We start from the raw sequence: 24924 nt of genomic DNA on the forward strand, positions 1-24924 counted from the left end.
CTGGTCTACAAAGTGAGTCCAGGACATCCAAGGCTATACAGAGAGACCCTGTCTTGAAAAACAAACAAATAAAACAAACAAACAAACAAACAAAAAAAGAATTCAAAGCCAGCCTAGGCAAGTTAGTGGGATCCTGTCTCAAAAAAATGCATTGGGCATAGTGTTGTCAAATGCCCTTAATCCTAGTACTTCAGAATCAGAGGCAAGTAGATTTCTGAGAGTTTGAGGCCAGCCTGGTCTACACCGTGATTTCCATGTAAGCCATAGCTATATAGTGAGACCCTGTTTTATATTTATTTATTTATTTATTTATTATTTTGGTTTTTCGAGACAGGGTTTCTCTGTGTAGCCTTGATTGTCCTGGAATTGCTTTGTAGACCAGGCTGGCCTCGAACTCACAGTGATCCACCTGCCTCTGCTTCCTGAGTGCTGGGATTAAAGGCGTGTGCCTCCACCACCCAATGAAACCCTGTTTTAACATCAAAATATACTTGAAAACTCAACTCAAGAAGACATTATGTAGAGGAATTTCAATCCAGCAACATGGCTGCTCTGGCAAGGGATCACATTCAAGGACCTTCTAGGTATGTGTAATCCAGCTGGAATACAGACACACTCTGGATTACACTATGCTTTAGGTGAAATAAAGACAGGCCCTTAGCACACACCCTTAGTCACAAACAATAAAGGAGAGGTTAGGTTATAGAAGAAAGTAGCCATGTTTGAAAGTGATGTCTATTTGAGAGAAAAAGTGAGAAATAAGAGAAAGATTTGACAAAGTGAGTCTGAGATAGAATATGCCCAAGTCTCACAAGAACAGAACAGAGAGCTGGAGAGGTGGTTTAGTGGTTAAGAGCACTGGCTGTTCTTCCAAAGGTCCTGAGTTCAATTCCTAGCAACCACATGGTGGCTCACAACTATCTATAATGAGATCTGGTGCCCTCTTCCAGCGTGCAGGTGTACATGAAGGCAAAATACTGTGTATATAATAAATAAATAAATCTTAAAAAAAAAAAAAGAACAGAACAGATCCGGGTGTGGTGGCACATGCCTGTAATCCCAGCACTTGAGAGGCAGAGGCAGGTGGATCGCTGTGAGTTTGAGGCCAGCCTGGTCTCCAAAGCAAGTCCAAGACAGCCAAGGCAACACAGAGAAACTCTGTCTCGAAAAACCAAAAAAAAAAAAAAAAAAAAAAGATTAAAACATATTGCCAAAGCCAGGCGTGGTGGCGCACGCTTTTAATCCCAGCACTTGGGAGGCAGAGGCAGGCGAATTGCTGTGAGTTTGAGGCCAATCTGGTCTACAAAGTGAGTCCAGGATACCCAAGGCTACACAGAGAGACCCTGTCTTGAAAAAACAAAAACCAGGCTGGAGATGGCTTAGAGGTTAAGAGCACTGTCTGCTCTTCCAAAGGTCCTGAGTTCAAATCCCAGCAATTGCATGGTGGCTCACAACCATCTATAATGTGATCTGGTGCCCTCCTCTGGCCTACAGGTGTACGTTCAGACAAAACATTGTATACAAAATAAATAAATAAAATCTTTAAAAAAACCAAAGAAACAAAAAAAATTTAAGGCCTCAGAACACTAAAGAGAGAGGGAACCTATGTCATTAAAAGCTATATATATCAAATTTGTAGTAAATATCTTGATAACTGGAAAAAAACCTCAAAGCATCCCTATTAATATCAGGAAAAAGAGAAAAGAAGAAATGCTTCCAAAGTCTTCTAAAGAACCTAGTATTCAGCCAGGTGCAGGGGTGCACACCTGTAATCCCAGCACTCTGGGAGGCAGAGGCAGGCAAATCTTTGTGAGTTCAAGGCCAGCCTGGTCTATAAATTGAGTCCAGGACCACCAATCAAGGCTACACATAGAAAGCCTGTCTCAAAAACAAACAAACAAAAGAACCTAGTATTTCTATTTGATATAGTGCTTAAAATTGTAGCTGGAGCCACAAGAAAGAGAAGACATTTTAAAGAGAGAGATATAAATAGGAAAGGAAGAAGTCAAAGTATCTTCATTTGCATATGATACAGTTCTAATGTGTAGGAGATCCTAAAGACTCAACCAGAAAATGTCTAGTGCTGATAAACCCTTTCAGCAAAGTGGAATGACAGAAGAGTAATGTACAAAAATTAGTAGCTTTCCAATATACCAGTTATAAACATACTGAAAAAGAAATTTAGGAACCATGGGGCTGGAGAAATGGCTCAGTGGTTAAGGGTACTGCCTGCTCTTCCAGAGGTCCTGAGTTCAATTCCCAGCAACCACATGGTGGCTCACAACCATCTATAATGTTGACTGATGCCCTCTTCTGCAGAGAAAGCAGTCATATACAATAAATACAATAAATAAGTATTTAAAAAAAGAAATTTAGGAAACAATGACATTCACAGTAGACAGACAGACAGACAGACACACACACACACACACACACACCCCACAAAATACCTGGGAACAAACCTACAAGGAATTGAAAGATCTCTACAATGAAAACCTTCAAATACTGAAGAAGTTGAGAAAGAAATGGATTAGAAAATGGAAAGTGCTCATGATCAGGCAATGCTATGTGCATGATCAAAATTAATGTGAAATTTGTGATCCTACCAAAAGCAATCTATGATTCAATGTTATCCTAATCAAAATTCTAGTATGATTCTTCAGAGAAATATAAGAATTCAAATTGAAGCACAAAAGGCCCTTTCCTATGGCCATGTGGATATCTGCTTTTCTCTTCAGTTGAAAGGATTCATTTGAGTATTTCCTGTAGATCTAGTTTAGTGATCACAAATTTAGTTTTCATTTAAATTATGACAGAGAGCTTTGCTGGGTATAGAAGTTTGGGTTGCCAGTTGTATTTCAGAACTTGAAATACATAATCCCAACGCCTTCTGGTTTTTAAAGTTTTCAGCTGAGTAATCTGTTGTTGTTCTGATCGACCTGCCTTTATATGTAACTTAGTGTTTCTCTTTTATTGTTTTCAAAATACTTTCTTTGTTCTGTGTATTTTAGCATCTTAATTCAACTATGATGAGGAGTAATTCTTTTCTAATTTTGTCTGTTTGGCATCCTAAATACCTCTTATATATGTATTGCATCGCTTTTCCTAACTCTGGGAAATTTTTGTCTTGATTGTTTTGTTAATATGATATTTTTATTAAATCTTTGTGAAGTTTTTTGGGTTGTTTTTCTGGTTTTTCGAGACAGGGCTTCTCTGTGTATCCTTGGGTGTCCTGAACTCACTTTGTAGACCAGGCTGGCCTTGAACTCACAGAGATCCGCCTGCCTCTGCCTCCAAGTGTTGGGATTAAAGGCATGCAACACCACCGCCCAGCTGGATAACCAGTTTATGTACTCTTCCTTGAGTAAGAGTATTTCTCCCACTCTCAGCATTCCTTATTTGCCTGTAGTTCTTTGTATAGGGTCAAGGCCTCATGGGCCTTCCCCCATATACTTTAGCATGACTACTGCTGCTGTTCTTGCTTAGCTCACCTCTAGGCAGTCATATTGGAAAGACTTAATGAGTATAGATTTGACATTCCTAGGAGATACACTCTCATAGAGAACTTCATGATTTCTGTCTTTTAGTCTTTCCACCTCCTCTTCTTCTATGTTCCCTGAGTCTTAAGTGCAGAGCTGTTTCATAGATGTAGCCACTGGGACAGAGCTCCACAACTCTGCATTTTAATTAGTTGTGGTTTTCTACAATAGTCTCTGTTGCAAAGAGATGCTTCCTTGATGAGAGATACGGACTACAGTTGCATGTGGGTATAAGAAGAAATAGAATGTAGTTGGGGCTTATATTGGTTTAGTAAGTGGTGGTTGTAGGTTCTCTTCCAAGATCCATGACTTAATTAGCCCTGAGTATCTGGCTAGGTTTCCAGTGCCGCACATGATTTCCCTTTTGTTGAATGCATCTTAAGTTCAATTAGAGAGCTCTTGGTTACTGCCAAGGTATTCGTTTCACTACTCCATCCTTAGGGTTATTGCAAAACTATACCCCTTGTGATCCATAGGCATCATAGCTAGATAGAACTAACAGTTGCTTCCCTCCTTTGGAAGCTTGCACAGCAATTTTTTTTTTTGGCATGGCACATTTTGATACCATAAAAGTTAGTCTTCAGGGAGGGGACTTTCAGGTTGGTTCAATTTCAGCTCATGTGTCCACTGGCCTGTTGTGCAGCATTTTCCTGGAGATTTAAACATTCCATTCTGCAGAGTTCCTTAAACCAGAAGGTAAACATCTCAAATAGCTTCAGTAAGTTCCTGAAACTGACTAGTTTCACTAGGCCCCTCATTCCCAGGGTACATGATAGAGACTGCTGAGAGTCACTCTCAGACAAATCAAGCTGCAAAGAAAACTCTTGCGGCCTGAGGAGGTGTCTGGATGAAGCGGAAGCCAGCCAAGCTGTCTGGAAGAGGTTTATACCAACTGACTCACATGGAAAGGACTTTCTTCAATCTGTTGCGCTGCCTTATGGCTGTGTAGTGTTCCCAGCTGTTTGTGAGTTGTCACCCATGCTGGGATGGGCTTTGGTAATGCAGCTCTCTGTGATGACTCTCAAATTTCTGCCCCTGTAAGTAACCCCTCACCTTCATGGAGTCATGTGAGGAGACTTCTGAATGCCTGTGAGCACATTCCAAGAAAACAAGACAAGAATCTTTGACCTCAGTTTCTTCAAAACAGGGAATTATTCTTGGAATGTCTTTTGTGCTCCTCCCAGGTGTAGTGGAGAGGAATGATGTTACGTCAGAGCGCTCATTATTTGGTGATATTGCTCAAGTAAATCTTTTCTTTTTTTTTTTAATATTTTTTGTTTTTTATGTATACAGCATTCTGCCTGCACACCAGAAGAGAGCACCAGATCTCGTTATAAATGGTTGTGAGCCACCATGTGGTTGCTGGGAATTGAACTCATGACCTTTGGAAGAGCAGTCAGTGCTCTTAACCTCTGAGCCATCTCTGCAGCCCCCCCCCTTTTTTTTTTTTTTTGAGACAGGGTTTCTCTGTGTAGCCCTGGCCATCCTGGACTCACTTTGTAGACCAGGCTGGCCTCGAACTCACAGCGATCCGCCTGCCTCCCGAGTGCTGGGATTAAAGGCATGTGCCACCACGCCCGGCGATTTATCATGTTTTCATTCCTAGAATTTCAGAATGTTGTTTTTGTTTGTTTTTTGTTTTTTTTGTTTTGTTTTGTTTTTGTTTTTTGAGACAGGGTAGCAAAGAACTCAACAAAGACAAGCACTGAAGGAAAAAAAAAACATTCTGAGCCGGGCGTGGTGGCACATGCCTTTAATCCCAGCACTCAGGAGGCAGAGGCTGGTGGAATGCTGTGAGTTCGAAGACAGCTTGGTCTACAAAGTGAGTCCAGGACAGCCAAGGCTACACAGAGAGACCCTGTCTCAAAACACCAAAAAAGAAAAAAGAAAAAGAAAATAGTTTCTCAGCAATTAGCAGCTTATAGGTGCCAGAGCAGGGAAAATCATTCTTTGAGGGTGTGGCCACTGGTGTGTTTCCCATGCTCCCGTGGATGCCCCACCCCCATGCACATAAGGGTAGTACTAATTGAACTCAGTGGGCTATCTCCTCTCTTAGTTAGGGGTGACTATTGCTGTGAAAAAACACTATGGCCCAAAAGCAAGTTGGGGAGGAAAGGGTTTATTTAGCTTACACTTCCTTATCACTGAAGGAAGTCAGGACAGGAACTCAAACAGGGCAGGAACCTGGAGGCAGGAGCTGATGCAGAAGCCCTGGGCAGGGGGAGGGGAGTGCTGCTTACTGCCTTGCTCCCCAAGGCTTGCTCAGACCATTTTCTTGTAGAACTCAGGACCACTAGCCCAAGGATGCTACCACCCACAATGGGCTGGGCCTTCCTCAACACCCACTAAGAAAATGCCCTTCAGGCCTGCCTACAGCCCAATTTTATGGAGGCATTTTCTCAATCAAAGATTCTTCCTTTCAGATACCTCTAGCTTATATCAAGTTGACATAAAACTACACAACATGCTCCATCACCAAAAAATCAGAAATGAAGTTGGGAGGGGAGTAATAGAGGATGTTGCATGGTACAAATGAGGTGACTATTTAATTGTCCAAATATATGAAATTCTCAATGAGCAAAATAAAAAGACAAAATAATAGTTCTGGACTGGGAGATGGCTCAGCAGTTAAGAACACTTACTCCTTGTCCAGAGGTTCCTAGCCCCCATATCAGGCTACTTACATCCACCCATCACTCCAACTACAGGAGATCTGACACCTTCTTTTGACTTCTGAGTGTACTTGTATATATGTGGCATATATACATATATATGGCATACATATATAGTGTTTTTAAAGAACTGTACATATCCTTAAAGAACTATACATATCTTTTAAAACAGTTATTCAATATAGGAGGTCAAAATGTCTGGTGTAAGCTTCATATTCCTTGAGTAAGATATTAACTCTGAGAACAACAGCTCCCTTATGCAAGTGCCATACTAACCAAGTGCTGACAGTGGCTTCTTTGATTTCAGTAAATTGAAAAATAAACAACCAAGGATAGTTTTTTGGTAATAATACTTGGAGATGGAGAAGTAAAATGGATAAGAATAAGAATTAAGCCGGGCGTGGTGGTGCACGCCTTTAATCCCAGCACTTGGGAGACAGAGGCAGGCAGATCACTGTGAGTTCGAGGCCAGCCTGGTCTACAAAGGGAGTCTAGGACAGCCAGGGCTACACAGAGAAACCTTGTCTCGAAAAATCAAAAAAAAAAAAAAAAAAAAAAAGAATAAGAATTAAACTGGGCATGGTGGCACACACTTTTAATCCCAGCACTCGGAAGGCAGAGGCAGGCAGATCGCTGTGAGTTCGAGGCCAGCCTGGTCTACAAAGTGAGTCCAGGACAGGCAAGGCTACACAGAGATACCCTGTCTCAAAAAAACAGAGAGAGAGAGAGAGAGAGAGAGAGAGAGAGAGAGAGAGAGGGAGAGGGAGAGGGAGAGAGAACAAAAACAACAACAACAAACAAAAAGAATTAAGTATTATGTTAATGGGGCTGGAAAGATGGCTCAGAGGTTAAGAGCATTGTCTGCTCCTCCAGAGGTCCTGAGTTCAATTCCCAGCAACCACATGGTAGCTCACAACCATCTATAATGTCATCTGATGCCCTCTTCTGGTCTGCAGGGGTACAAGCAGGCAGAGCACTGTATACATAATAAATAAATAAATCTTTTTAAAAAGTATTATACTAACTTTGCAAAGAAAAAATTGAGGGGTTAGTTGGGATACTGTTAGGGTCCACAGGTTTTAGGAATTAATAAAGCTATGGAAAGTGTTTTAGTCAGTGTTCTACTGCTGTGAAGAGACACCATGAGCAAAGCAACTGTTATAAAAGAAAGCATTTGACTGGGGCTTGCTTACAGCTTTATAGGTTTAGTCTATTATCCTCATGGAGGGAGCATGGCAGCATGCAGGCAGACCCTGGAGCAGTAGTTGAGAGTTCTATATCCAGATAAGTGGGCAGCAGGCAAGGAGAGAGCCACTGGATCAGGCTTGAGGTTAGGAGACCTCAAAGCCCACCCCCAGTGACACAATTCCTTTGACAAGGCCACACCTACTCTAACAAGGTCAGACCTAAACCTCAAGTCGCACCACTCCCAATGACTAAACATTCAAATATATGAGCCTACGGGGACCCCTTTTATTCAAAGCACCACAGAAAGTTAAAATGAAGAGGCAAAAAGAAGATGGGGTAAGGATGAGAGAAAATGGCAAAGATGTAAGAATGAGAGTTGCAGTACATAAGGTGTGGCTGAAGAAAACACTAAAGGATGCCTTATAGGAAAATGGATGGAGACTCCTAATACCTAGCTGAACAATATACAAATCAAGGCAAAACCATGAAACACATACGGATGAATGGAAAATATAGAAAATAAGAGTATTTATGGGATGAACTGTTGGCACAGCTGTACTGAGCTCAAAGTTGGAATTTTCAGATGCCCCTGGATCCCCAGGATCCACATGGTGCTATTTGCAGGAGAGGAGAGGGGGAGCCATTGGTCTCTGCAGTCTCAATATTCTTGGGGTTCTGGCCTCTGGTGAAGGGGAGGTTGTTATGATTAATAATTAAGACAGTAAGACATAAGGTATAAGCCGGGTGTGGTGGCGCATGCCTTTAATCCCAGCACTCGGGAGGCAGAGGCAGGCGGATTGCTGTGAGTTTGAGGCCAGCCTGGTCTACAAAGTGAGTCCAGGACAGCCAAGGCTAACACAGAGAGACCCTGTCTCGAAAAACAAAACAAACAAACAAAAAAAAGACATAAGGTATAAGGTAATAATAAGGTAATAAAGGTACCAGATGCCAGATATTATATGAGGTTTATTAAATGAGCATGGGGGGGGGGAAGAAAAGGGGGAAGGGGCATCCCAGAAAGAGAGACAGAGACAGAGACAGGAAGAGTAAGAAGAGAGAGAGGTTAGAGAGTGGGCCAAGTGGATGGTTTGTCCTTTTACACCCCCATGGCAGGTAAACAATGGCATCATAGGCAGACTGAAGCAGAATCCTAACAGAGGTTGTAGGTCCTTTACTGCAGCTGACCTTGGCCTCAGCTGTTTCTGTTGGTACATTGTATCAGCTTATCTTGCCCCTGATTGCTACACTCAGGAGGCACAGGCAAACAGATCGCTGAGTTCCGGGCCCTCCTCCCAAGGGCTGGGATTAGAGGTTTGCACCACCACTGTCCGGCTTCTCTGTGTAGCCTTGGCTAGACTTGCTTATGTAGACCAGGCTGGCCTTGAACTCACATCAATCTGCCTGCCTCTGTCTCCTGAGTGCTGGGATCAAGGGTGTGTGCCACCACGCCTGGCTCGTATTGGAGCTTTTATGAACCCATGTTGAGCTGGGCGTGGTCTCTGTAGTCCTGGCTGTCCTGACTCACTCTGTACACCAGGCTGGCCTCGAACTCACAGAGATCCACCTGCCTCTGCCTCCCGAGCACTGGGATTAAAGGCGTGCGCCACCATTATTCAAACCACCACATTTCACTCTCTGGCCCAGATAGGCTGATGACCATATCGTAAGCAAGATGCAATTAGTCCAGTTTCAAAAGTCCTCATAGTCTCAACACTGTTTAAAATATCCAATAGGATTACTTCCTTTCTCGTGGGAACCAGCCTGCTCCAACACAATACCTGGGTGAAAGGATAAGAGAAATGGGATGCTTGTTAAGACAGCTAAGCAAAAGTGTGCCCACGCCCCCACGCCTCCTGCCCTATCAAACTCATAACTGGGTTTCCCCTCCCATCTCAACAAGCCATTTCAGCTTGCCTCAATAAGACTTTTGTTTTCATTCTCTCTGCATTTTCGCTTGTTGTTTTTCCCAGACAGTCAGTTCTTGACCATGGGGAAAAAAAACTAAGCAAACACCAGGATGCCCATTATATAGAGAACTGAGTTACCAGGTGATGAGGCTTGACAGCAAATGTATTTACTGGCTAAGCCATAGTGCTGGCTATATTGAAACCATGTTATACTTTCATGTTTTGCATATTGATGTCCAGTTTTCCCAGCACCACTTACTAAAAAGACTGGCTTTTTCCTTTTGTGTGTTCTTGGTAGCTTTATTAAAAATCAATTGACCATAATTACATGAGTTTATTTCTAGGTTTTCTTTTCTTTCCTTTCCGTTGGTTGATGCATTTGTATGCCAGTGCTGGACTGGATCATTCTGGCTTTGTACAGTATTTCGTAATTACTGGGATGCCTCAACTTGCATGGATTTTTTTTTTGCCTGATTCTTTCTTTTTTTTCTTTTGTTTTTGTTTTGTTTTGTTTTGTTTTGTTTGTTTTTCGAGACAGGGTCTTTCTGTGTAGCCTTGGCTGTCCTAGACTTGATTTGCAGACTAGGCTGGCCTTGAACTCACAGTGATCCGCCTGCCTCTGCCTGCCAAGTGCTGGGATTAAAGGCATGTGACACCACACCCAGCTGCCTGTTTTTTTCTAATGAGAGACAGAAAGGGAGTGGATCCACATGGGAGAGGAAGTGGGGAGGAAGTGAAATGAGTAGAAGGAAGGGAAACCAAAATCAGGAGAAAAAAGTATATTTTTATGTGAGAAAAAAGTATATTTTCAATAAAAGGAGGGGGAAAGATGCCATATGTGAGCCAAATATTTTTTTAAAACCTCAAAATAATAACCACAAGAATGAACTTAAAGTAGCTCCAAGTAGCAGTCTGCAGGACAATTTGAATAGGAGGAAGAAAAATTATTTCAATAAGTTGAAACCTATCAAATAAATCTAATTATGTAAATTTATGATTACAAGAAGGCCCTATTTCATTGGTTACAATGGCAAGTTTCTATTTTGAAGGCTAGTAGAGAAATTTTTATTCTACCTTCACAGCAATACAATTCTAGCTTATAAATGAAGGTTGAATGAAGGAATTAGAAAATAATTTTTCCACCTTAATGTGTCTAAACAGTGGTCATCAAGGAGCTACTGAAATCAATTTAAAATAAGGAATGTCATAAAACAGATTTGGTAACAACACTGGAGCCTAGTGATCATAGTTGTTTTTAAAGGTTATAGCAAACATATTTTCAAGCATAAACAAAAATATAGGCATTAATAAAATGCCATCTCATTAACTAATTCCAATAGTTATCAACTTACAGCCTAGGTTCTGCCATCTATACAACACATGTCTTTTCCCATCCTTGCTTTAAAGGAAATGCTAGACATGCCATTTCATTCGTTAACATTTCCGGCTATATTTTAGTTGAGGATTGAATGTGAACTCTCACCGATAAGTTTATATAGTTGTGCTTGTGGAGATCCCCAAGTGGTGGAGTTGCAATGTTATAAACCCTTTAAAGTATAGACACTTGCTAGAGGAAGCAAGTCAGTAGAGATGGGTCTTCAGGTTTGTTGTTGTTGTTGTGGGAGTGGGTGTGTTTTGTTTTGTTTTGGTTTTTGGTTTTTTGAGACAGGGTTTCTCTGTGTAGCCCTGGTTGTCCCAGGTGGCAAAAATCTCAAAGGAATAAGGCTGAGAATACTGGAGCAGGACACCTGATGTCCTCCTCTGGCTTCTATGAATGCACACATCACACAAGCACACACACACACACACACACACACACACACAAATACACGCACACACACACACCCTTCCCACACAGGAAAACATAAATGAAGTGTGTTGCAGTTATTTTACCAATATGGCCTAATAATGTTTATTATCAGGCCTATAATTATTATTATGGCAGTATTTTCTAACACGCTAGCAACCGATCAAGACACAGACACCTGTTATAAAATAACCTTAGTTAACGTGGGGCAGGGCAGATATTAATCCCCTAAACTACTTCCCATTGTGGGGCAGGTGTGGGATACCTGCCCTAATCCCATGACATCTGCTTCTAATAATTTCTATCAAGCTACCTCCTATCCATAATCCCAAATACTTGCTAATTATCACCATGTGGGCAAAATCCACGCTGCCCATGTGCTTCTCCTCCATCTAACCCATGCACAGCCTTCTCTCCTCTTTCAGGTCTCTTCTCCTAAGATTCTCTTTCCTCTCTCCCAGCGCCCAGGAACCTTAGCCACACCTATCTCATTGCCCTACCCAGGTCGATGGCCTTTTATTGGTCAAATAGGTTAAGCTAGGCAAGGTACAGGTGGGGCAGAGACAGCAAGCAGTAATTAGCATCAAAATACAACAGACCAAGCTCCGACAAAAAGTCCTGAAATGGCTTCACTGCTCAATTTTAGAAAAAGAAGAAGCCACGCAGTCGGTGGTGGTGCACACCTTTAATCCCAGCAGAGGCAGAGGCAGACGAATCATTGTGAGTTCGAGGCCAGCCTGGTCTACAAAGCAAGTCCAAGACAGCCAACGCTACACAGAGAAACCCTTTCGAAAAAACAAAAACAAACAAACAAAATTTAACAAAATAAAGAAAAAGAAGAACTGAAGCCTGTTCTTTCAAAGTATCTTAAGCTAATGAAGTGAAGTGGAACCCACTGAGCACATTCTATGAGGCCAACATTATGTCGCAGCCAAAACTTCACAGACTCAACAAACAAGGAATTGTTTGTTAAATTCCTTCTGTCACCCACACATTGAACTTCTTCTGATCCCGTCTCTACCTCCCAAATGCTGGGATTACAGGTGTGTGCCACCATGCTTGGTTTTATAAAGCATTGGGAATTAATCCCAGGACTCTGTGCATGCTAGTCAAGCACTATCCACCAAGGAGCACCTCCAGACCCCTCCAAAGGAAGTTATAGACCAATATCCTTGATAAACATGGATGCCAAAATTCTCAACCGAGTACTAACAAATTAAGTTTAGTAGGACATCAAAAGTATCACTCATATGATCGAGCTGGTTTAATCTTGGGGATGAAAGAATAGTTCAAGTATGCAAATCAATGAACACAATGCAGCATATGATGTATAGTAAGAGTCTGTCTCACAAGATAACGAAAACAAAGCCCAACCAAACAAAAATCCCCAGTCCAATTAAAAATGGACAAATGAATCACAGCAGTGGTGGCCTACGCCTTTAATCCCAGCACTCAGGATCAAAGGCATGCACCACTGCACCTGGCCAGATGTTTTTTTTTATTAAGATTTATTTATTATTGATACAGTATTCTGCCCGCATGTGTGTCTGCATGCCAGAAGAGGACACTAGATCTCATTGCTAATGGCTGTGAGCCACCATGTGGTTGCTGGGAATTGAATTCAGAACCTTTGGAAGAACAGACAGTGCTCTTAACCTCTGAGCCATCTCTCCAGCCCCCCTGGCCAGATTTTGTTCTTTTTCATGATTGTGTAGGTTATTCTTTATATACCCAAAGGACATATATGCCCTGGCTATCCTGGAACTCTTTGTAGACCAGGCTGGCTTTGAACTCAGAGATTCACCTGCCTCGGCCTCCTGAGTGCTGGGATTAAAGGCGTGCACCACCACAGCTGGCTGCCCAAAGAACTAACAACCTCAGCTTGTTAGTTTATGCCCACACTTTCATCATTTATATAATTTAGTCATCTTTGTCCCCGTCATTCTCCTCCATTCCTCAGTGGAGCTCTTCTCACCAAGTTCCCTTGTAATTTCTGGTCTTCTTTTTCTTTGTTGTTTGTAGCCCACTAAATACAAAAAGAGTTACTTACCTCAGTGTAGGTAGGAAGTTAGTTAGTGCAGCAAGAACAACTCATCTGAGCCTGATATTGTGGTGCATGCCTTAAATCCCAGAACCTTAGGAGGCAGATCTCTGTGACAACAAAAACCCAATCCAAACCAAATCAAACCAATAACAACCCATCTGTGGCTGTCCCACTGAAGAACATTAAACTCCATTCTTCAACAACCATAGTTGTCCATAGTCTGTCTGGGAAGGGCTATGTCCTCACGGGCCCTCCCATTTCAGATGAGGTGGGCCAAGGTTGTGCCAGTTTTGTGCAACTATCCAACCACAGCTGCAGTGAGTTTCTGAGTTTCATGGCCATGTCATGTCCAGAGAACATCTTTTCAATGCACATCTCCTGGATCTCACCTCTTACGTTCTTTCTGTCCCCTCTTCTGTGCTGTTGTCGGAGCCTTGGCACCCCTTTAGGATTTTCATAGCAATTTCGATGATTCAGTAAATCAGTTTGAAGACAATTGCTATATCATTGATGTTTATTGTTCATTTGTACTACATCTTTTTTTCCTGAGACAGGGTCTCTCTGTGTAGCCTTGGCTGTTCTGGACTCGCTTTGTAAATCAAGATGGTCTCGAACTCATAGTGATCCCCCTGCCTCTGCCTCTCGAGTTTTACTACATCTTTTAAAAAGATATGCTATGCCGGGTGGTGGTGGCACATGCCTGTAATCCCAGATGAGGAGGCAGAGGCAGATGGAGCACTGGACGCACATTTGCACAAAGCGAGTCCAGGACAGTCAGGGCTGTTACACAGAGAAACCCTGTCTCAAAACAAAAAAGATATGTTATGTGCATCACTTGCATGCCTGGTGCCTGCAAAAGCCAGAAAATAGTGTATGACACCCCCCACCCCCCCACCCCCTACCCCCTCCCTCCCACTTAGAACTTACAGATGGTTGTGCGTCCTCTGGAAGAGCAACAAATGTTCTTTACTGCTGAGTCATCTCGCCAGGCCCAGGAGTATATCTCTTGAAAATGACCTGTTCAGTGAAGACTTTCGTGGGACACGACCCTTGGGCTAGTGTCCAGTTATAAGTGAGTATATACCATTTGACTCTTCCTGCTTCTGGGTGAACTCACTCAATCTGATCATTTTCACTCACCAGGAAAGTGGGACAGAGGGGAGGACATCCTGTTTGGGACTCTAGGTGAGAGGAGCATGGGAGAATGGGGCGCTAGAAGGATCCAGAGAGTCCTAGAAACCTACAAGAAGAACATTATGATACACGGATCTGGGCCCAGGGGTCCTGTTCAAACTATAGAATCAGCCAAGGACAATACGTGCAGTAAACTTCAAATCCCTACCCAGATCTAGCCAATGGACAGGACATTCTCCACCGCTGAGTGGAGAGTGGGGACTGATTTTCACACGAACTCTGGTGTCCCATATTTGACCACCACGTCCACTGGATTGGGAGGCCTGGTGGCACTCAGAGGAAGGACACCAGGCTACCAAGAAGAGATTTGATACCCTATGAGCATATACAGGGGGAGGAGATCCCCCTCAGTCACAGCCATAGGGGAGGGGAGTAAGGGGAAAATGAGAGGGAGGGAGGAATGGGAGGATACAAGGGATGGGATAACAATTGAGATGTAATATGAATAAATTAATAAAATATATTAAAAAAAGAAAATGACCTGTTCACTGGGCATGATGGTGCACGCCTATAATCCTAGCACTCGGGAGGCAGAGGCAGGTGGATCGCTGTGAGTTCGAGGCCAGCCTGGTCTACGAAGTGAGTCTAGGATAGCCAAGGCTACACAGAGAAACCCTGTCTCAAGAAAAAAAAAATAAAGAAAATGACCTGTTCATTTCACCAGTCCATTTATTGACTGAGTTGTTTATTTGTTTTGTTACTTAGGGTTTTTTTAGTTCTTTGTATAATGTATGTACTAATCCACTGTCAGATACATATTTAGCAAAGTTTTCTCTCCCATTCTGTAGGCTCTCTTTACTCAATTACTTCCTTTGCTGTACAGAAACATTTTAAGTTCATCAAATCCCATTTTTCAGTTTCTTGGTATTCTTCCCATATGAGCAATTGGGATCCTTTGCAGGAATTCCCTACCTTTGCATATATCATGTAGTGTATTCCCTAGTTTTTCTTCTGCTAGTCTCAGAGTTCCTGCTTTACATGAATCTATCTGACCCACTTTGAATTGATTTTTGTACTGGGTAAAAGCTAGGGACCTAGTTTTATGCTTCTATTTGTGGATATCCAATTATCCCAGCGCCATTTGTTGGAAACTGTCTTTTTTTTCCAGTGTGCATTCTTCCTATCTTTGTCAAAAATCATATGGCTGTGGCCATGCACACTTATATTTGGCTCCTCTATTCTATTCCACTGATCTATGTGTCTGTTTTGTGGGATTCCCATTGTACTTTGCTCCTGTGGTTCTGTAATATAAACTGGTGATTCTCCACCATTGTGCTTTATGATCAGGGCTACTTTAGCTATCTGAAGTGTTTTGTGATACCATGTGAATTTTAGCATTTTTTTCCTATTTTTTGATTGGGATTGCATTGAATCTGTAGATTGCTTTTTGTAGCACAGCTGTTTTCACAGTATTAATTTTGCCAGTTCATGAATGTGGGAGGACTTTTTACCCTCTAGAGTTTTCATGTGATTTTGGTATGGGAGTAAAAATGACTTTGTTGAAAGTTTGGTAGCATTCCTTTTCTTTTGATTTTATGGAATAGTTTAAGAAGCATTAAGGTTAGTTAGTTCCTTAAAGGAATTGACCTGGAATTTTCTTACTTGAGAGATTAACTGGGCTGTTTGTTATTCATTTTTCTCCAGTCATCTAACTCAGGGTCTCAGGCTTGGTGGCAAGCATCTTTCATTAGTGAGCTATCTTGCTGGTCTACCTGGATGTTAATAACCATCTTTTCATAGATTTTTGTTTGTTTGTTTGGTAGTTTTTGGGTTTGTTTGTTTGTTTGGTTTTTTGAGACAGGGTTTTTCTGTGTAGCCTTGGCTATCCTGGAACTCACTCTGTAGACCAGGCTGGCCTCAACTCATAGAGATCCACTTGCCTCTGCCTCCCCAAGTGCTAGGATTACAGGCATGTGCCACCACACCTGGCCCTAGATTAATGAAATTTTACGCTACTGTTTTATTGAGTGTATTACTTACATTGATAGCCTGACATTATTATCTGTCTTCTATCCTCATGATCAATAAATTTTATATTAAAATTTCCTTTAATTATTCTTTAAAATGCTTTGGGATTTCAGGTAGCTCACTTTCATTGAATTCATTAGTATGGAATTGATAGTTGTCAGAGGGGTCATATTGCCTTGATTTTTCACGTTTGCTGTTTTTCTGTCTAGGGATTTGTGTATCTGGGACTGTGCTATTGGTTGGATTTTTTTTTTTTATCATTTGTATTATTCCAGTTAAAGAATTTGCCGGCCCAGCGGTGGTGGCGCACGCCTTTAATCCCAGCTCTCGGGAGGCAGAGGCAGGAGGATCGCTATGAATTCGAGGCCAACCTGGTCTACAGAGTGAGTCCAGGACAGGCAAGGCTAACACAGAGAAACCCTGTCTCGAAAAACCAACCCCCCCCCCAAAAAAAGAATTTGCCATGTTCAAGTAGGACTGGGTTGTAGTCAGTGTGAGATGCACGGTTTAGTAGCTAAACTGTCATTCAAAAATACCTAGGGCACTGGATGAAGTCTTCTACATTATTCTGTAAGTCATGAAGAATAGTAACTGAAGAGACAGTCACAACTTTTTGGTAAGCACACTATCACAATACTGAAATAACTGGTTAAAAGATATTTCTTTTGTTGTTGTTTTTTTATTGTTTATTTTTTTGGTTTCTCAAGACAGGGTTTCTCTGTGTAACAGAACTCTGACTGTCCTGGAACTCCCTCTGTAGACCAGGCTAGCCTTGAACTCACATCCGTCTGCTTCTGCCTCTCGAGTGCTGAGATTAAAGGCATGCACTACCACCACCCAGCTAAAACTTATTTCTTTAACTTCAATAACTACTTGGGGGGAGGTGCTGGAGAGATGGCTCAGAGGTTAAGAGCATGGGTTCAAGTCCCAACACCCACATGGCAGTTCACAAGGGTCTGTGACTCTAGTTCCCGGTGATATTACACCCTCAAACAGACATATATGCAGGCAAAACACCAATGTGCAATAAATAAATAAAAATAAATTATTAAAAAAAACTATTTGGGAGCTTGGCATGGTGGTGCACATCTGTAATCCCAGCACTCGGGAGGCAGAGGCAGGCGGATCACTGTGAGTTCGAGGCCAGCCTGGTCTACAAAGTGAGTCCAGGACAGCCAGGACTGTTACACAGAGAAACCCTGTCTCAAAAAACCTAAAAGAAAAAAAAAAACAGTTGGGAATGAAGCATGTTGATAAAATTCCTTTATCACAGGAGACAAAAATCGCCATCTACCCCCACCCCCAACAAGGTCCCAACAAGAAACTGAGGTTAGGAGTCCACCAAAGCTCACTGTGGGGAGCCAATAAATGCCTCACAGGGCATAGACAAGCAGTTACTTACCGTGGTGTAGGTGCTCTGTCCCACAAAAGGGCTGCATCCGGAAAGCCTTTTCCCAGCAAGGATAATGGCCTCTTCACACAACAAAGGAGCACCTGGGGCTTCTCCAGCCTACAGGCACACTAACCCCTGCCCCAGGGCACGTGCAGCCAATTACGGCAAACTTGCACTCCAGAGGTGCTAGGGAGCAGCGGGATACTCAGGTGAGAAGGTCAATAAAGCCAGCTGCTGTGACCTTTTGCAAAACAGTGGTTGCTGTGCTCAGAGGCCAGTCTGCCGCTCACAGCAAGCGATAGGAATGTCATAGTGTGCAGTAAACTATTAGGAAGATTAGAAGAAAAAAAGCGGCCAACTGAGTAAAGATTGTAAGGATAGAAATTAGTAGTGTTAGACGAAAAGAGGAAAGAATTGAGAAAGGGAAAATAGGTGGAAAAGAGGGGGAAAAAGAACTTAAAGTTAGGGACTGGAGAGGTGGCTCAGAGGTTAAGAGCACTGACTGCTCTTTCAGAGGTCCTGAGTTCAATTCCCAGCAGCCACATGGTGGCTCACAACCATCTACAATGAGATCTGGTCCCTTCTTCTCTTGGGCAGGCACACATGCAGGCAGAAAATTGTATACATAATAAATAATACATCTTAAAAGATTTAAAATTAGAAAATTAAACGTAATCATCCCTGGATGTGGCGGCGCAAGCCTTTAATCCAGCACTCGGGAGGCAGAGGCAGGAGGATCTCTCTGAGTACCAGACCAGCCTGGTCTACAAAGCGAGTCCAGATAGCCAAGGCTACACAGATAAACCTTGCCTCGAAAAACCAAGGGGGGAAAAAAAGGCATGTACCACCATGGCCAGCATGGCCAGCTAGAGCCCAACTAACCTTTAATGGCTGATCTGTCTCTCCAGTCTACTTTTCTGTGTTACTTTCTCATCAGGTCATGAGTTGTTCTTAGTTTTATAGGTGCCTGGGAGATTGCTTAGGTAAAAATATTAGAAATTAAAAAAAGAAGAGGTTAGGAGAAATATGGGAAGAATTTTCGCAGGTGATGATGCTAATGTTTCTGCCAAAATCCTGAAATAGGTCGTGAAGGATTTTAAGGCTGTGTGTGCAAGACCAAAGGGACTGTATGCTGATAAGGATCCATGAGGTAAAATATTAATGTCATCTGTGACCTTAGCACTTTGGCACTGCTGGATGCCCAAACCATCTGAAGTGTGTTAACAAGTGCATGATTGGTGATGACACAAGGGCAGCTTCACATATTTTCTTCTACACACATGCACGCGCACCCCCCCACACCCATTTTTCCTTCCCCGTTTTTTTTTTAATTTTTTGATACAGGGTTTCTCTGTGTAGCCTTGGCTGTCCTAGACTCTCTTTGTAGACCAGGCTGGCCTCGAACTCACAGTGATCCAACTGCCTCTGCCTCCTGAGTGCTGGGACTAAAGGCATGTGCCACCACCGCCTGGCTTTGTTTGGGTCTTTTGTTTTTGTTGTTGTTTTTTGTCTTTTTTTGAGACAGGGTTTCTCTGAGTAACAGATCTCTGGCTGTCCTTGACTCACTCTTTAGACCAGGCTGGCCTCAAACTCATAGAGATGCCCCTTGCCTCTTCTTCTTGAGTGCTGGCTTCTTCCCCACTTTTAAATAACTTTAATTCCTTGACAACTTCATACATGTACATAGTCCACCGCCCAACTCTTTAATCCCAGCACTTTGGAGGCAGAGGCAGGAGGATCTCTGTGAGTTCGAGGCCAGCCTGGTCTACAAAGGAAGTCCAGGACAGCCAAGGCTACACAGAAAAACCCTGTCTCAAAGAAGAAAAAACAAACAACAAAAACAACTTGTTACAAACATTAGATATGTTTGAATCTTCCAAAAAGTGGAAGTCAGAGAACAACTTGCGGGGGTCAGAGTTTACATCTCCCACCATGTGGGTTCTGGGAATCAATCTCAAGTCATCATGTTTCAGGGTTCACTTTCTGCCTATAGATAGTACAACTACTCCAGCACCCCCTTTAATCCTTTTCTACCTTTGTCTCTTTCCTTCCTTTTCCCTTTAACTAATATCAATCTTGATCACCGAGGCAGCAGGTGTTTCTTAGCTTGTGCCCACATAACTCCAGTATGTGTCTCTCCATTTTTACATGGATATATACTTTGTGTTTTCTCTGATTCTTGTTTGGTTTTGTTTTTTTTTTCCAGAAAGGGTTTCTCTGTGTAGCCTTGGCTGTCCTGGACTCACTTTGTAGACCAGGCTGGTCTCGAACTCACATCAAAGTATTTAGTTCTAGCTAAGAGACTAGTTATTTTGTATGCGATCTTGTATACTGCATGAAAGAATTGAGTATTACCAACCACACTTTAGGGAAGGCCCCCATGATTAGGACTAGTTGGCATTGCAGTTGATTCTTGAGCAACTGTATAGTTTCTTTATGGTGTATGGCATCAATTTTATTACTCTTCACGTTCCAGTGTACAGTTATAGCACAGGATTCATTATAGTTGCCCATGGAAATGTGAGTTTTTTGTGTTATATAGTTCATATTACTTTATTTTTATGTAAGTACTTTGCTTGAATGTACATCTGTATACCACATGCATGCCTGGTGCCCATGAAGGTCAGAAGAGGGTATTAGATCCCCTGAAACTGGAGTTATGGATAGTTGTGAGATGCCATGAGGGTGCTGGGAATTGAATCTGGGTTCTCAGAATAAGTTTTTGTTTTTGTTTGTTTGTTTCGAGACAGGGTTTCTCTGTGTAGCCTTGGCTGTCCTGGATTTGCTTTGTATACTGGGCTGGCTCGAACTCACAGAGGCTCCTGCCTCCTAAGTGCTGGGATTAAAGGCATGAACCACCATGCCAGGTGAACAAGTACTTTTAATCACTGAGCCATCTCTCCAGTCCCTCATACTACTTTTTTGTTTTTTGTTGTTGTTGTTGTTGCTGTTGTTCTTTTGAGACAGGGTTTCTCTGTGTTATCTTGGCCATCTAGACCAGGCTGGCCTCAACCTCACAGAGATCCACCTGCCTCTGCCTCCCAAGTGCTGGGATTAAAGACGTGCACCACCATGCCCGGCCCTCATACTTTGTATTTTAATATGCATGAATACAGAAGTTTGATACTTTTTTCATTCTTGTATAGAATTAAGAGATGGTAAAAATGACAAACTAATAGTTTATATGATTAAAATATTTGTTTTCTATTTATATGGCTCCATTGCAATGATTGAGCATGATTTAAAACAACATCAACAAAACCAAACAATGGTCCTCAGCAGAACCAACCATGCTGGAATTCTTCTATTTTCCTGGCTTCTGGAACCTTGAAAACTGCTTAAGCTGCTTGGTCTGTAGTATTTTTTCTTAGAGGCCCAAGTGAAGGTAGATATTCTCCTAGTTTAGCTCTCTATTAGCAATGTGTGCTGAATTTTGCTGAATGTTATTTTCTGCATTGATTTATAAAACAAAACTAATGTGACCTTCTTTTTTTTCTTACTTATGTGGTGGATTAGAATACTTTTGAAAAACAAACAAACAAACAAAACCCAAACCAACCATGCACCTTTTGAATGCACTCTACTTATTCATGATTTTTTTGGGGGGGGGCTGGGATTAAAGGCATGCGCCATCACACCCGGCTTCATGATGTAGTTTTATATTTATTTATTTATTTATTTATTGGTTTTTCAAGACAAGGTTTCTCTGTGTAGCCTTGCCTGTCCTGGACTAACTTTGTAAACCAGGCTGGCCTTGAACTCACAGCGATCCGCCTGCCTCTACCTCCAGAGTGCTGGGATTAAAGGTGTGCGCAACCACCACCCGGCTCATGATGTATTTTTAATATATTGTCTATTTGCTAATATTTTGTGAAAAATATTTCTATATATGCCCACATTGGTTTCCTCATACTATCTGATTATGGTAACTGCAATATTAGCTGAACAGGATGTACTGAAAAAAAAAAACCCACCTATTCTTCTATTTTCTGAAAGAACTAGTATAGAAATGTTAATTTTTACAAGATTTGTTACAATCATATAGTAAACCATCTGAACTTAAAGCCTTAGAGATAGGAATTTGAATTATATTTCCTTAATAGTTATAGGGCCATTCCATCTTTCAAAGGTTCTCATTAATGGGACAATCAAGGATTTATTAAAATTACTTATCTTCTATTATCTGAAGTTCTAAATTAAATATTATATCCTAAAGCTAATTATGATTATGTACAGTCTAAACTACACATTCATAGAGATTCTGCATATTCTTGCTACCATAGGAAAGTTACAGCTACAGTTAGATTAAATTGTTTAAACTTCTCCCTAAGATAGTCTACCAAATTACTTAGTCATTGAGAGAGAGAGTTACATGTCAACTCAGTTTTGCAAAGAGAAGAGACTGAAATTAGGGAAATTGTTACCTTCCATTTTTAGACAGAAGCCTCAGATATGATGATATCTCCTGCTTGTACTGGGGAGTAAGTGATCAAAACTCATTTCTAGTCTCTGACTTGAAGCTGGTAACAGTGTATTACTCTTTCAGAGACAGTGGGAGTCAGTAGTAAAAATAAACTAGCCCACTATTCCTTCAAAGATTGGAAAATCCTTCCACTCTTTTTTTGTTGTTGTTGTTGTTCTATTAGAAGACATCGTTCCCTGTGTGCCAGACATGAATTTTCTCTATCTAAACTCTGTTGGTTTTAAGAAGCTGATTGTGAGTACCAGAAGTAGTCATTTAGTCAGTAGGTGCCAAACCTACAGAATGTCTCTCCAGACCAATAGACCTTGAAGAGGAAAAATCTTAAATTGGGTTCAAATTTTTATTAATGTTTTTTTTTGTTGTTGTTCTTGCTGTTGTTTGAGACAGGGCTTCTCCATGTAGCCCTGTTTGGAGTGGAAGTAGCTATGTAAACTAGGCTGGCCTTGATTGCACAAAGGTCTACCTACCTCTGCCTTCCAAGTATTGGGATTAAAAGTGTGCACCATCATACTAGGCTCAAAACTTTAACAGTTAGTTGATGCATGCACAGTAAAGAAGCCTGCCCCAGGTCATAGAACTTACCTATGCTGTTGGTGATTTGGAAGCACGGTGTTCTATCTTTTCTCTCTCTCTCTATTCAAGACAGGGTCTCTTGCCAGGCAGTGGTGGCACACACCTTTAATCCCAGCACTCTGGAGGCAGAGGCAGGTGGATCTCTGTGAGTTCAAGGCCATCCTGGTGTACAAAGTGAGTCCAGGACGGTCAAGGCTACACAGAGAAACCCTGTCTCAAAAAAAAAAAAAAAAAAACAGGGTCTCTTGCCGGGCGGTGGTGGCACACGCTTTTGATCCCACCACTCAGGAGGCAGAGGCAGGTGGATCGCTGTGAGTTTTGAGGCCAGCCTGGTGTACAAAGTGAGTCCAGGACAGCCAAGGCTACATGGAGAAACCTTGTCTCAAAAAACAAACAAAACAAAAAGACAGGTTTTCTTGGATGTGGCTGAACCTGTAGCAGCCTCACTCTGTCTGCCATTTTCAATTTTCAGAGTCTGTTGACTGTAATCTTGGGGCTTATATGCACATGTGCTTATATCCGATCCTTGGCACCCAGCCTCCTGGACAGAAATAAAACTGGACTATTGGGAATATTTTGGAAGTATGCCCAAATTGGTGACCGCATGTCCTTATGTCGCCATATGCTGCGTAGTGACGGCCTTTAGCATCCTCTTCATATAGGAGCTTTGGAAACCACCAGCATGTGACTGCCATCAGGCTCTGTAAGCAAGGACTTGCCTCCAGAAAATAATGGGAAGGATGGTGATGCCATTTATCTTTGAACATGGAATGAGAGACATTTCAAGATGCTGTTCTCAGCCAGGCGATGGTGGCACATGCCTTTAATCCTAGCACTCAGGAGGCAGAGGCAGTCGGATCATTCTGAGTTCAAGGCCAGCCTGGTCTATAAAGTGAGTCTAGGACAGCCAAGGCTACACAGAAAACCCTGTCTTGAAAAACAAAACAAAACAAAAAAGACACTGTTCTCTATTTTTATCTATTGGACCAATGAGCTATATAAATAAGATGTAAGCCGGGCGTGGTGGCGCACGCCTTTAATCCCAGCACTCTGGAGGCAGAGGCAGGAGGATCGCTGTGAGTTCGAGGCCAGCCTGGTCTACAGAGCGAGTCCAGGACAGCCAAGGCTACACAGAGAAACCCTGTCTCAAAAGACCAAAAAAAAAAAAAAGATGTAACAGTTTAATACACAGGAATGTGACTACAGTGATCAACGTCAGTTCTGTCATTTCAGTATTACCCTCTGCAAATGTCATTCTGTTGTTTCGGGACCGTTTTCCTAAAGTTCTTGAGGCTCTAAGTAGAAACCACAGTGGCAAGTTCTACAGGCTCCTTTCACTAGAGCTTGAAAGTGATGTCTTCACAGAATGAGATCTTCTAGTGACTGGCTTATTTTTTTTTGTTACTGTTCTTATGGATTGCATACATATTTAAACCATTTTGACTGAAAAAAAAAAAAGAGACAGGGTTTCTCTGTGCAGCCCTGATTGTCTTGGAATTCACTCTGTAGCCCTGGCTGTCCTGGAACTCATAGAGAGCTGCTTGTCTCTGCCTCAAGAGAGTGCTGAGATTAAAGGTATGCGCCACCACTGCCCTGCAGAAACAAGGTTTTCAGCATCACCTCAGGAGTCAACTCTCTGGACTACATCTTGGACACACAACAGGTATCCAATACATCTATTATTAGATTGAGACCCAAAAAGATTTCTAATACAGTGAAGGAGAAAGCACATGAGTTTTGGAATCAGGCAGATTCTGATGTGGAAGACTATTGGCTGACTTCTGTCTTCCTAATTGAAAGTGAGGGCTAATTATCACATGGCTAGGAAGACTAAATGTGGTAATACTATGTAAACTCTAACTCGGAGCCTAATACCACAAAACACTTAACAAATGGCTAGAAGAGGTAGTAGAACAGGTTGTTAAGAATATAGGTTCAGGGCTGGAGAGATGGCTCAGAGGTTTAAGAGCACCATCTGCTCTTCCGAAGGTCCCAAGTTCAATTCCCAGCAACCACATGGTGGCTTACAACCACCTGTACTGAGATCTGGTGCCTTCTTGTGGTGGGCAGGCACACGTATGGGCAGAATACTGTATAAATAATAAAAAAATCTTTAAAAAAAAGAATATAGGTTTAGGGGCTGGAAAGATGGCTCA

At 42.1% G+C, this 24924-nt stretch overlaps 1 pseudogene across 1 annotated transcript; it reads left to right on the forward strand.

The window, feature by feature from the left end:
• Positions 1 to 543: 543 nt before the first annotated feature.
• Positions 544 to 23630, forward strand: LOC311602035 (protein kish-A-like; annotated as a pseudogene). Its single transcript has 2 exons — positions 544 to 584; positions 23207 to 23630. The product of its transcript is annotated as a protein kish-A-like (transcript).
• The last annotated feature ends 1294 nt before the right edge of the window (positions 23631 to 24924 follow it).

This window comes from Acomys minous, assembly GCF_964271855.1.
Source record: "Acomys minous genome assembly, chromosome: 7".
NCBI classification, from domain to species: Eukaryota; Metazoa; Chordata; class Mammalia; order Rodentia; family Muridae; genus Acomys; species Acomys minous.